The 12,961-nt window shown below is 46.5% G+C and overlaps 1 protein-coding gene across 1 annotated transcript in view; it reads left to right on the forward strand.

Moving 5' to 3' along the window:
- The first annotated feature begins 12,675 nt into the window (after nt 1-12,675).
- Nucleotides 12,676-12,961, forward strand: part of MCTP2 (multiple C2 and transmembrane domain containing 2) — a 196,719-nt gene continuing 196,433 nt past the window's right edge. The window contains exon 1 of the mRNA XM_073653317.1: nt 12,676-12,829. The gene's annotated coding sequence lies outside the window, so the exon portion shown is untranslated. The remainder of the gene's footprint in view (nt 12,830-12,961) is intronic.

The raw sequence follows: 12,961 nt of genomic DNA on the forward strand, positions 1-12,961 counted from the left end.
CCATTTTTTCAAAAAGGCTACAATCTATATGTGGACAATTATTACACCAGCATACCCCTATTTAAAAGTCTGGTTGAACACAACATCGGGGCTTGTGGGACCATCCGTAAAAACCGTCAGGGGTTTCCACAACCATTGGTCAACCAAAAGTTTCAAAAGGGGCAGTCAGGGGCTGTACGCAACGGAGAGCTGCTTGCCCTGAAATATAGGGATAAGAGGGATATTTTTGTCCTCAGCTCGTTCCACACAGATGCCACAAGGGCCACTGTAGAACTAGGATCCACCACTCTGAAGCAAAAACCTGTGTCAGTCATTGACTACAACAAACACATGGGGGGTGTGGACCTTGCAGACCAGGTTCTACAGCCATACCAGGTATCAAAAAAGTCCTATACCTGGTATAAAAAGTTGGTTATTTATTTGTTTCAGGTGGCCACATACAATTCTTTTGTGTTGTACAAAAAAGCAGGAAATTCAGATCCTAATGAAAATCTTGTCTTTCAAAGTGTTAGCCCCGCTCATCCATTAGAATCTGAGGATGTGAAAAGACTCACTGAGCGACATTTTATTGCACTTATTCCAGCAACGGAAACAAGAAGGAACCCCCAGAAAAGATGTCGTGTATGTACTAAGAGAGGAATGAGGTGTGATACCCGCTACTATTGCCCACAATGCCCATCATTGCCAGCCTTATGCGTCACTGACTGCTTTAAAATCTTCCACACAGAACCACGTTTTTAAACTGTAAAAATGTATCCCAATTTGTCATTCAAACATTTGGTTCATTTAGTGAATGACACATTCGAGTAGAGCTCACTTAATTTCCAGGGGGGGGGGGGGGGTTCTCCAGAATCTAAACCTTCCATTGCGTGCTTGTTTCTGGAAATCATCCATTGAGTTAAAATGGTCACTGAACCCATAGATGAATTCCCAGAGGGGTGTCATTTCCAAAATGGGGTCACTTCAGGGGGGATTCTTTAGCTCTGGTACTCTGAAAAGTGCCAGAACAGCATAATCCCCCCTGAAGTGACCCCATTATGGAAATGACACCTCTGTGGGAATTCATCTATGGGTTTAGTGACCATTTACCTATCTACTTATTTTCCCACCACTAGATTAATTTATACAGAGGAGTAGATTGTAAAATTCGGTCACTTGTTGTGGGTTTCCTCTGTTTAGGCACCTCAGGGGCTCTCCAAATGCAACATGGCGTCCGCTATCCATTCCAGTCAAATTTCCATTCCAAAAGTCAAATGGCGCTCCTTACCTTCCGAGCCATGCCGTGCGCCCAAACAGTGGTTTTGCACCACATATGGGGTATCAGCGTGCTCAGGAGAAATTGCACAACATATTTTGGGGTCCATTTTTTCTGGCTGCCCTTGTGAAAATTAAATATTTGAGGCTAAAGTAGCAGTTTTGTGTTAAAAATGTGTTTTTTTATTTTCACACTTCAACATTATAAAATTCTGTGAAGCCCCTGGGGGTTCAAGGTGCTCACCACACATCTAGATATGTTCCTTGAGGGGTCTAGTTTCAAAAATGGGGTCACTTGTTGGGGGTTTCCTCTGTTTAGGCACCTCAGGGGCTCTCCAAATGCAACATGGCGTCCGCTATCGATTCCAGTCAAATTTCCATTCCAAAAGTCAAATGGCGCTCCTTACCTTCCGAGCCATGCCGTGCGCCCAAACAGTGGTTTTGCACCACATATGGGGTATCAGCGTGCTCAGGAGAAATTGCACAACACATTTTGGGGTCCATTTTTTCTGGCTGCCCTTGTGAAAATTAAAAATTTGAGGCTAAAGTAGCAGTTTTGTGTTAAAAATGTGTTTTTTTATTTTCACACTTCAACATTATAAAATTCTGTGAAGCCCCTGGGGGTTCAAGGTGCTCACCACACATCTAGATAAGTTCCTTGAGGGGTCTAGTTTCCAAAATGGGGTGACTTGTTGGGGGTTTCCTCTGTTTAGGCACCTCAGGGGCTCTCCAAATGCAACATGGCGTCCGCTATCGATTCCAGTCAAATTTCCATTCCAAAAGTCAAATGGCGCTCCTTACCTTCCAAGCCATGCCGTGCGCCCAAACAGTGGCTTTGCACCACATATGGGGTATCAGCGTGCTCAGGAGAAATTGCACAACACATTTTGGGGTCCATTTTTTCTGGCTGCCCTTGTGAAAATTAAAAATTTGAGGTTAAAGTAGCAGTTTTGTGAAAAAAAGTTAAATGTTCATTGTTTTCTTCCACATTCCAAAAATTCCTGTGAAGCACCTGAAGGGTTAATAAACTTCTTGAATGTGGTTTTGAGCACCTTGAGGGGTGCAGTTTTTAGAATGGTATCACTTTTGGGTATTTTCTGTCATAAAGGCTCCTCAAAGTCACTTCAAATAAGATGTGGTCCCTAAAAAAATGTTTTTGTAAATTTTGTTGTAAAAATGAGAAATCGCTGGTCAACTTTTAACCCTTATAGCTTACTAACAAAAAAAAAATTTTGGTTCCAAAATTGTGCTGATGTGAAGTAGACATATGGGAAATGTTATTTATTAACTATTTTGTGTGACATATCTCTCTGATTAAAGGGCATGAAAATTCAAAGTTTGAAAATTGCAAAATTTCCGATTTTTTCACAAATAAACGCAAGTGATATCGAAGAAATTTTACCACTATCATAAAGTACAATATGTCACAAAAAAACCATCTCAGAATCAGTGGGATCCGTTGAAGCGTTCCAGAGTAATTACCTCATAAAGTGACAGTGGTCAGAATTGAAAAAATTGGCCAGGTCACAAAGGCAAAAACAGGCTCTGGCGCGAAGTGGTTAAAGCACCACTCCAGTGGCGTGTTTTTTTCAGTGCTAAAGTGGTGTTACTAATCTAAGGTTCAAGACCCTAGTCTTTTACTTACCCCCCCCCCATCTTCACCTTTTATTCCCGCTGCTCCGATCCTGCAGCGCCACCTTGTGACTTCAACTTTTGACTGACCGTAAGTCAGAAGTAACAGTCACAAGCTCTCAATGTGAGTGTATGAGAGCCAGAACGAGGCTCTCAGACTCACATTGAAGTGACCTCCGGCTCACTCCAGCAAACACTGCAGCGATCCGGCAGATCACAAACTGCAGAAGACCGACCAGAGCGGCGTTGATAAAAGGTGAAGACGGCAGCAGATAAGTATAAGACTAAGTGCAGCAAACTTTGATTAGAAGCACCACTACAGCGCTGCAATAAAAAGAATGCTTAAAAAGGAGCTTTAACATACATAACACTGTGCAAAAGATTTACGTAGATATGGAAAAAAATCCTGCAAAGTAAAAATGCTTTAAAAAAAATAGCAGTGTTAAAAGTTTATTTTTTATCAAATGCAAAGTGAATAAACAAAAGGGAATTCAAATCAATATTTGGTGTGACCCCCCTTTGCCTTCAAAATAGCATCAATTCTTCTTGGTACACTTGCACACAGTCTTTGAAGGAACTTGGCAGGGAGGTTGTTCCAAACATTTTTGAGGAATAAACACAGATCTTCTGTGGATGTAGGCTTGTGTAAATCCTTCTGTCTCTCCATGTAATCACAGGCAAACTGCATGATGCTGAAATCAGGGCTCTCCGGAGGCCATATCCTCCTTTACGTTGAAGATGGTTCTTAATGATATTGGCTGCATGTTTGGGGTTACTATACTGCGGAAGAGTAACTTTGGAGCTAGATGCCTCCCTGATAGTGTTGCAACACGGATAAGTATTTGCCTCGATTTCTCAATGTTGAGGAGTGTAGACACAGTAGTCGGCCTAGGAATCTTAGGGCAGTAGGAGAAATACACATGCTCACTTCCCTTCCAAATCAGAAGATGTCCAGCAGTGCCCTCAGTTCAGAGCTAGCAGCAACATGTGGGACCCAGCTACACACATCTACTGTTGGGAGAAGTATGGCCAGAAGTGGTCTTCATGGAAGAATTACAGCTAGAAACAATTCATTTGACATGGAAAATTGACTCAACTACTATGAAAACATAGGAATAGGGGTGCACAAAAAAATGTCAGCACATGCTCTGGACTGATGAGTGAAAATTTTAAATATTTAGCTGTAACAGAAAGCAGTTTGTTGACCGCAGGGCTGAAGAGCGGTACAATAATTAGTGTCTGCAGGCAACAGTGAAGAATGGTTGGAAGCTTCTTGTAATTTGAGGCTGAATTTCAGAAAATGGAGTTGGGGATTTAATCAAGATTAATGGTGTCTTCAATGCTGAGAAATACAGGCAGGTACTTATGTAGCACCCTGAGGATTCGGCTGCTACAGGGGTATTGCACCTCAACCCAGAGGTGTGATATTCCACTCCCGGGTAAGGATGGAGTGTGAAACTGAGCTCGGAAGGCTGCATGCACTACATACATCCCATTTCCGAGGAACAGGCCGACGGTACTCCCACTTAGAAATGTGCAGGTACGACCGAGTCTGTTCCTGGCTGGAGTGGGAGGGGGGTGGTACATCCCAAGTAGTGTAGGGGCAGATAGGGGGAGCAGCCTGGGTAAAGATAGGAGCTCATTGGGTGCTGGTCACCTGAGCTCACACATAGAGGGTGTATATAAGGTGGGCACCATCAAAGAACAGGGTCAGTCTGTCAGCCTTTTGTCAGAGCAGAGCAGAGGAAGAGGAGCAGAGCAGCCCCAGAGAGAGAGAGAGGAGAAAGCAAGAGAGACCCAGAGGGGGAAACAGAAGAGAGGACTCTGAGACCCCAAATCCAATCCACGGGTGAAGAGTTGGCATCAGGGTACCGGAACCCAAGCTGGTGGGGGCAAAAACACACCCCAGCCAGAGACCGGAGGCCGTGGGCAGCGTCTGCCACGGCCACCCACCACATCCACCACGAAGGCATACCACGTGGAGGGTCAGGGAACCCAAGGCCAAGGGTCTCCCAACAGAAGGCCCGAGGGAGCTGGACCTGGGTGGATCACTAGTGGGGACGGCCAGAGAAAGGACAGAAGGAGAGCTCAGGGTCACGCTCCGGACTTGCTTGGGGGTTGGCTGGATCCAGGACCTGGTGGATGCAGTACGGCTCGGGAGGTCACTTGAAGCTGGAGTGACCGGAACATCAGCAGTGAGTAAATACCCTAAACTGCATAACCCGACTCTGTCTTCCTTTAACACCTATGCTGCACCACCACAACCCCCATCCTCTGCACCTGACCCCCTGAGGCTATACCCCACCCGTTGGGGGTTATACCACCAAAAGCTGCACCAACACCATCAGCCTCAGCGGACCCTGCTGCAGCGGCGGCCATAGTGACCGCAATACAACGGGTGGCGTAGTCGACATTAAGAACTTATTAACATCTGTAGGACTGCCACATACAACTGAGTTTGACACCCTGGGCACGGACCGGGTCACAGCCACTCGGAAGACTACAACTCCCATCTGATCCGGCTCCGGATATTCCCCCTAAAGAATATGGCCCAGGGGGCGCGTCACTTATCCATCATGTAATACCAACGGGGAGGTGTTTGATTGGCTCCAATTTTTTTCTGCAACGACTCCAAACATACAGCCAATGTCATTAACATCTATCTCAAGCATAAAGAAGAACAAGGAGTCCTAAAATTGATTATATGGACTCTAAAAAGTTCTGAGCTCAGTATTGAGTCTGTATCATATTACTTGAAGATACAGAAGGATTTGTGCAAGCCTGCATAAACATAAAATCTGTGGTTAGTTCTCCAAGATGTTTGAAACAATCTCCCTATCGAGTTCCTTCAAAAACTGTGTGCAAGTGTACCCAGAAGAAGTGATGCATTCCTGCAGTTTTCAAGGCAAAGGGTGGAGACACCAAATATTGATATGATTTAGATTTAATTCTTGCTCCTTCACTTAGCATTTTATTAATTGATAAAAGTAAATTGCTTTTACTTTATAAAGCAATTTTGCTTTGAATCATTTTTTTCTAAACCTGCTTAAAACTACTGCATACTAGAAGCATTTCTTGTAAAATAAAAGAGTCTAAGCCTAAATAGGTGGACTGGCCAGCCAAAATAACTTCAAGAATTTAATTAGTCCAGTGCATTACAGCGGTTGGCTGGCACTATATTCAGGAGGTGAGCAGTGTTCATGACTGTGTCAGCAGATAGTTGCCACAATGTGTGCACAATTGGTAGGTATTATGCACATGTACTAATGAATAGGGCAGGTGCATGATAACTATCAAACCATGCATGCCGGAATATCATGAGCTCCACTCCGTTACTAACATGAAACACAATTCATTGTCAAGATTTCATTTTTTTTTTTTTTTTGACAGTTTAATTTCAAAAATCATTTTTACATTTCAAACCTTGTCCTATAGTAAATTCAAGATGATTGCATGGATTTGCTGGTCCAACCACAGCCCCCCACTGTAGACACTGCTGAAGCAGTAGTTAATTCTCCATTGCACAGATTCTGTAGCATTTAATACTTTATTTCCATCTGGCCATTCAGCTTTTTTCCCTCCTGCAAGGCAGGCAAACACAGTGGTGCTAGAATAAGTCCCATAGTTTGCTCTGAAATTTTTCATTTCCATCTGGCGCATCAGGTATTGCTCCTTATCCTTCAAAGAGCTGGTACAGAAAATGCTATACATGCGCTTTTCAATCAGTTTTGCAGTACAAAAGTATGAAAAAGATAACTTACAACTGACTGCTGTTTTAACATCCGTTGTAATCAGTTGAAGCACCAAAAAATCCGATATGGATAGCCCATAAGTTTGTTGTAGGTTTTACCCACCTAAGTAAGAAGAATACCTTGGACTTTAAGGCTGCATACAAGAAGCTCTGTCAAGGATCGTGATTCAATAATTTTCCTAAATGCAGGTCCTGCTAGGAGATTAAGAAAAAATACAATGAGGGCTGCCATTTTTAGATAAGGTGAAAACCAGAGGAAGTCTTTAGGCTTCTCTTAAAACTCGGCAAGAAGGGTAGGTGGTGTAAGAGAATGATCAGTCCTAATATGCTGAACAGCCATCATATTATTGTTTAAATAAAAAAAAACAATAATTGGCTTTAAGAGTCATTATTCCCCAAAAGAACCTAAAGCAAATATAGCAAAGAGGGCACTAAGAAAGAAATCCCTTAATGGACCTCAGGCAGGATAAAACCAGGCTCCTCTCAACACCTGTAGAGTTTCCTGTTTGCCAGAGACCTCTGGGGTTAATAGTTTACAACAGCAAGGATTAGCCCTAAAACTCAATGGGATTTATTTAGAATGCAAAGGAAAGTGTAGGTGTTGAAAATCAGTTATAGGGCAAGTACGGCAATTGGTTACCATTGGCAATATGGATTGGTGAGACTGTTTGCATTGAAAGACGTATCGAGGTCCACAGGTCACTGGATACCCGTGGCTCGACACCATTATGAATCTTGATATTATTTGTATGGCAGTATTATATAGACATTGTATAGAGCTGTCATTAGATTGTTTTATATATGGAGCTATTATTTGGTCACAGTATGTCGGTATTATTTGAGCAATGTGTTGGATTTTAACTAAAACCGGCTTGCACAGAGGCAAAAAGTTGCAACATTCAGCTCTGTTCAATGTTTACATCTGGCCACTAATAACATCTGATAGGTGGCGGTCTGACACCGGCAGTCACACCAATCTGATACTGATAACCTATCTTAAGGTTGGATGTTCTCAATATTGGATGTTCGGGGAAACCCCTTTAAGCATTTATAGATTAATGTAGCAAGTAACCCGTCCTGCCTTCACTGTTGTGTCTCTTGGATTCTAAAGCTTGTACGGCAGCCGGTGTTCTTTATAACTGGAGTTACACTTACAGTCCTTGAACTTTGTAGAAAAACTGCAAATTTTGACTCTGATTTAACTAAATGCATTGAAAATAGTGAAGTCTGAGGAGAAAATACCCCCAAGCTAAGAAACGCTCACCTAAACGTTTCTGTAAAGCTGGGTGACAAGCAACAACGCTGCCATTTCATCCCCCAAACTAATTGGAAGCCCACTTTATGTTCGCACCTGTGTTGTAACATTTTATCTGCTCTCTTTAGGAACAGACAAAAGGAATTTGTGTCTAAAATGGTTGAGTTGCATAACTGATGTAAACAGAAGCAGAGGGACTTCATCGACTATTATGGGGACTGTCTGGGTTCTGTGTTTAGAATAGAAGAAAATGGGCAACATGCAAATTTTTTTTCTGTTCTAAAAAACAAACAAAACAGAACCCAGACGGACCCCATAATAATTAATTGGGAGCTCTCTGCTCCTATAACACAACGTATTTGTTTTGATCATAAATTCCGTTTGTTCCTGAGAACATACAAACCAATTGCAAATGTGAAGATAGCCTTAGGGCTTGCTCACATGCCACGTTTTTGTTTTTCCAGAGCGTTTTTGCCGAGAAAAAAAAACACAGCATTTTACTGTCCCAGCAAAGTGAATGAGATTTCTGAAAATCTCATGCAGACGCTGCTTATTTTTTCATGCAGATTTGAAGCAGTTTTAGATCTGCAGCAATTCAATTTTTGCAGCATTTTCATCCATTCTAAGGCCACATTCAGTATTTTACATCAGTATTTGTAAACCAACAGCAGGAGTAGGCAAAAAATACAGAAGTGGTGACGTGTTTCTATTATACTTTTCCTCTGATTGTTTCACTCCTGGTTTTGCCTTACAAATACTGATGTAAAACACTGACCAAATACCGAATGTATGAATGTGGCCTAATAAATGAGAAAAAAACATAAAAAACAACGCAAAAACATGAGTATTTCATGTAGTGTTCTTCCTGCCATAGACATGTTTTCAGTGCAGAAATACTTACCTACTTAAAGTGTGTACATATCCTTAGTAAGGTCTAATTCATACTTCCAGTTTTGTTGTACATGCACTATCCATTAAAGAAATCAACTTGCATTCAATCTCTCTGGTCCAAGTTGCAGACCAAACTCTCAAATTCTATTGAATGATTCCGTTTGCGAACAGACAGACCGATCTGTGTGCTGTCCGTTAGTAACAGATGTGTGAATAATGCCTTAACGGCTTGTTCAGACATGAGTATTTTTGGTTTGTATACTGTCCATGCGCCACACTGACCGCATGTGGACTTATGGTCTGAGCGTAAAAAAAAAAAAAAAAAAAAAATCACAGCATTCACTACTCTGATCTAAACTGTTAATATTTGCAATTGATCCATTAATAACACAGGAAATTGCATTTGGCCTTGTAGAGTTTTTTTTAACTTTCAGTATATGGCAAATGGATGACATACAGGTTGTATACAGAACACTATATGCATGAAAACTAGACTATTTTTCATACATTCATCATTAACCTGCCTATTTACCTAGCAATACATAATAATTGCTTAACGTGCCATTCAGACGCTGAACAGCTGGGTGACTCCTCTGCTAGAGCTTTAAGGCTGTGTTCCCATAATGAGTTTTGGTGATTTTTTTGATGCTGCGTATTTTCATGGAGTCAAAAATGCAGCGTCTTACAGTTCCAGCAAAGTGGATGGGATTTATAGAAATCTCAAAGAAATCTCCTGCCCACTATACTTTTTTTTTTTGTTTGTTTTACTGAGCGTAAACTGACCTGTGGTGCGTGTTGTCACATCCGCAACATGTTAATTTCTTCTGTGGGTATGCTGAGTTTTACGTGCAGATTTTTCCCATAGATTTGCATTAGATGCAGAAAATCCACAAATAAAAAATGTATATTTACATTTTTAGTATATTTCGGTGGCGGAAACGCAACAAAAACGCATGTAATCCGCACACAACCGCATCAATAAAGTTTTGTCAAAGTCAAATACCAGGAAGCATCAAAAACAACGCAGATTTGTTTAAAACATGGCATGCCAACAAGAGAAAAAAACGCAGAGTGAAAAATGCATGTAAAAAATGTACGCAACTCAAATTACTTAATAGGTGCAAAACAACGGATATTTTTTTTCACCACTTAAATAAAAAAGAACCTATACATGTTTGGTGTCTACGACCTCGTAATGACCTGGAGAATAATAATGGCAGGTCAGTTTTAGCATTCAGTGAATGTGGAAAGAAAAACAAAAAACAACTGTGGAATTGCATTTGTTTGCTATTTCACCGCACTTGGAATTTTTTCCCCGTTTTCCAGTACACGATATGGTAAAACTAGTAATGGCGTTTAAAAGTACAACTCGTCCCACAAAAAATAAGCCCTCACATGGCCATATTGCCCAAAAAATAAAAACGCTATGGCTCTGGGAACAAGGGGAGCAATAAAACGAAAATGCAAAAACAGAAAATCCCAAGGTCGTAAAGGGGTTAAAGTCCATAGGAAACGGATTTGTTAATTAGACATCAGTTTTTCTTTCATTTGTAATGGATCCTATTTTTGCTTACTGCATCTGTTAAATGGAAGAAAACAGATGGCTGATTAACAGATCCGTTTTCCATAGACTTCAATGTTAAAGTGTTGAGGAATTGTTTCAGGTTTTTTTTGAGAGGGACTGCTGTGAAAACCTCCACAGACCCTCCTGGGAGCTGCGGCTGTGCGGATAGTCACAGCAAAAGGGACTGCAGAAAAGAAGTGACAGAAATGAAGACGAGTCTGGTCAGTGCGGATCACTATGGGGGCTGCTATATGTACACAGCCGCCGCCATACTGACAGGTATAGTCAGAGACACTCATGCCAAATAGAACAAGCGGGACCGGACAGTGCACCACAGCGGCAGGGGATCCCCGGCCACCACACCGGCTACGGGACAGTGCACCACAGCGGCAGGGGATGCCCGGCCACCACACTGGCGAGGCAGACAGTGCACCACAGAAGCAGGGGATGCCCGGCCACCACACCGGCGAGGCGGACAGTGCACCACAGAAGCAGGGGATGCCGGGCCACCACACCGGTAACGGGACAGTGCACCACAGCGGCAGGGGATGCCCGGCCACCACACCGGCTACGGGACAGTGCACCACAGCGGCTACGGGACAGTGCACCACAGCGACAGGGGATGCCCGGCCACCACACCGGCTACGGGACAGTGCACCACAGCGACAGGGGATGCCCGGCCACCACACCGGCTACGGGACAGTGCACCACAGCGACAGGGGATGCCCGGCCACCACACCGGCTACGGGACAGTGCACCACAGCGACAGGGGATGCCCGGCCACCACACCGGCTATGGGACAGTGCACCACAGCGGCAGGGGATGCCCGGCCACCACACCGGCGAGGCGGACAGTGCACCACGGCGGCAGGGGATGCCCGGCCACCACACCGGCTACGGGACAGTGCACCGCAGCGGCAGGGGATGCCCGGCCGCCACACCGGTGAGGCGGACAGTGCACCACAGCGGCAGAGGATGCCCGGCCACCACACCGGTGAGGCGGACAGTGCACCACAGCGGCAGGGGATGCTTGGCCACCACACCGGTGAGGCGGACAGTGCACCACAGCAGCAGAGGATGCCCGGCCACCACACCGGTGAGGCGGACAGTGCACCACAGCGGCAGGGGATGCTTGGCCACCACACCGGTGAGGCGGACAGTGCACCACAGCGGCAGAGGATGCCCGGCCACCACACCGGCGAGGCGGACAGTGCACCACAGCGGCAGGGGATGCCCGGCCACCACACCAGCGAGGCGGACAGTGCACCACAGCGGCAGGGGATGCCCGGCCACCACACCAGCGAGGCGGACAGTGCACCACAGCGGCAGGGGATGCCCGGCAACCATACCGGCGGGGCGGACAGAGCACCACAGCGGCAGAGGATGCCCGGCCACCACACCGGTGAGGCGGACAGTGCACCACAGCGGCAGAGGATGCCCGGCCACCACACCGGCGGGGCGGACAGTGCACCACACCGGTGAGGCGGACAGTGCACCACAGTGGCAGAGGATGCCCAGCCACCACAGCGGCAGAGGATGCCCGGCCACCACACTGGCGAGGCGGACAGTGCACCACACCGGCAGGGGATGCCCGGCAACCATACCGGCGGGGCGGACAGTGCACCACACCGGTGAGGCGGACAGTGCACCACAGCGGCAGAGGATGCCCGGCCACCACACCGGCGAGGCGGACAGTGCACCACAGCGGCAGGGGATGCCCGGCCACCACACCAGCGAGGCGGACAGTGCACCACAGCGGCAGGGGATGCCCGGCCACCACACCAGCGAGGCGGACAGTGCACCACAGCGGCAGGGGATGCCCGGCAACCATACCGGCGGGGCGGACAGAGCACCACAGCGGCAGAGGATGCCCGGCCACCACACCGGTGAGGCGGACAGTGCACCACAGCGGCAGAGGATGCCCGGCCACCACACCGGCGGGGCGGACAGTGCACCACACCGGTGAGGCGGACAGTGCACCACAGTGGCAGAGGATGCCCAGCCACCACAGCGGCAGAGGATGCCCGGCCACCACACTGGCGAGGCGGACAGTGCACCACACCGGCAGGGGATGCCCGGCAACCATACCGGCGGGGCGGACAGTGCACCACACCGGTGAGGCGGACAGTGCACCACAGCGGCAGAGGATGCCCGGCCACCACACCGGCGAGGCGGACAGTGCACCACAGCGGCAGAGGATGCCCGGCCACCACACCAGCGAGGCGGACAGTGCACCGGCTAATTGTTTACTGAACGTTCTCAGGAGCTGCAAAATGTTAACAGGAAGACACCTGGGCACCGAGCCCGGGGCCGCGCTCCTCCCCGCCCGGCTCACAGGTTACCGCCTCCCCATAAGGGGCTGGTTATGGCTGAGGAGGAAGTCAGGGCTGAAGTAGGAGGTGAAGCGCCCCGTATACCAGCACACGGGCAATAGTCATTGTAGGAGCGGGGACACGGGAGATGAGCGCCGGCCACTGCTACAGGTGAGGGGCGGCATGTGCTGAGGAAGGGGGACATGATGGGGGAGAGGACCAGTGCACACAGCACTATGGGGAGCGAGGTGACGGCTGCATGATGCCGGGCTGTACACGGGGCTGCTGGCAGGAAACTTTCTG

This window comes from Phyllobates terribilis, unplaced genomic scaffold (assembly GCF_046119375.1).
Source record: "Phyllobates terribilis strain yellow unplaced genomic scaffold, ASM4611937v1 Scaffold_11__3_contigs__length_659146591, whole genome shotgun sequence".
In the NCBI taxonomy this organism is placed as follows: domain Eukaryota; kingdom Metazoa; phylum Chordata; class Amphibia; order Anura; family Dendrobatidae; genus Phyllobates; species Phyllobates terribilis.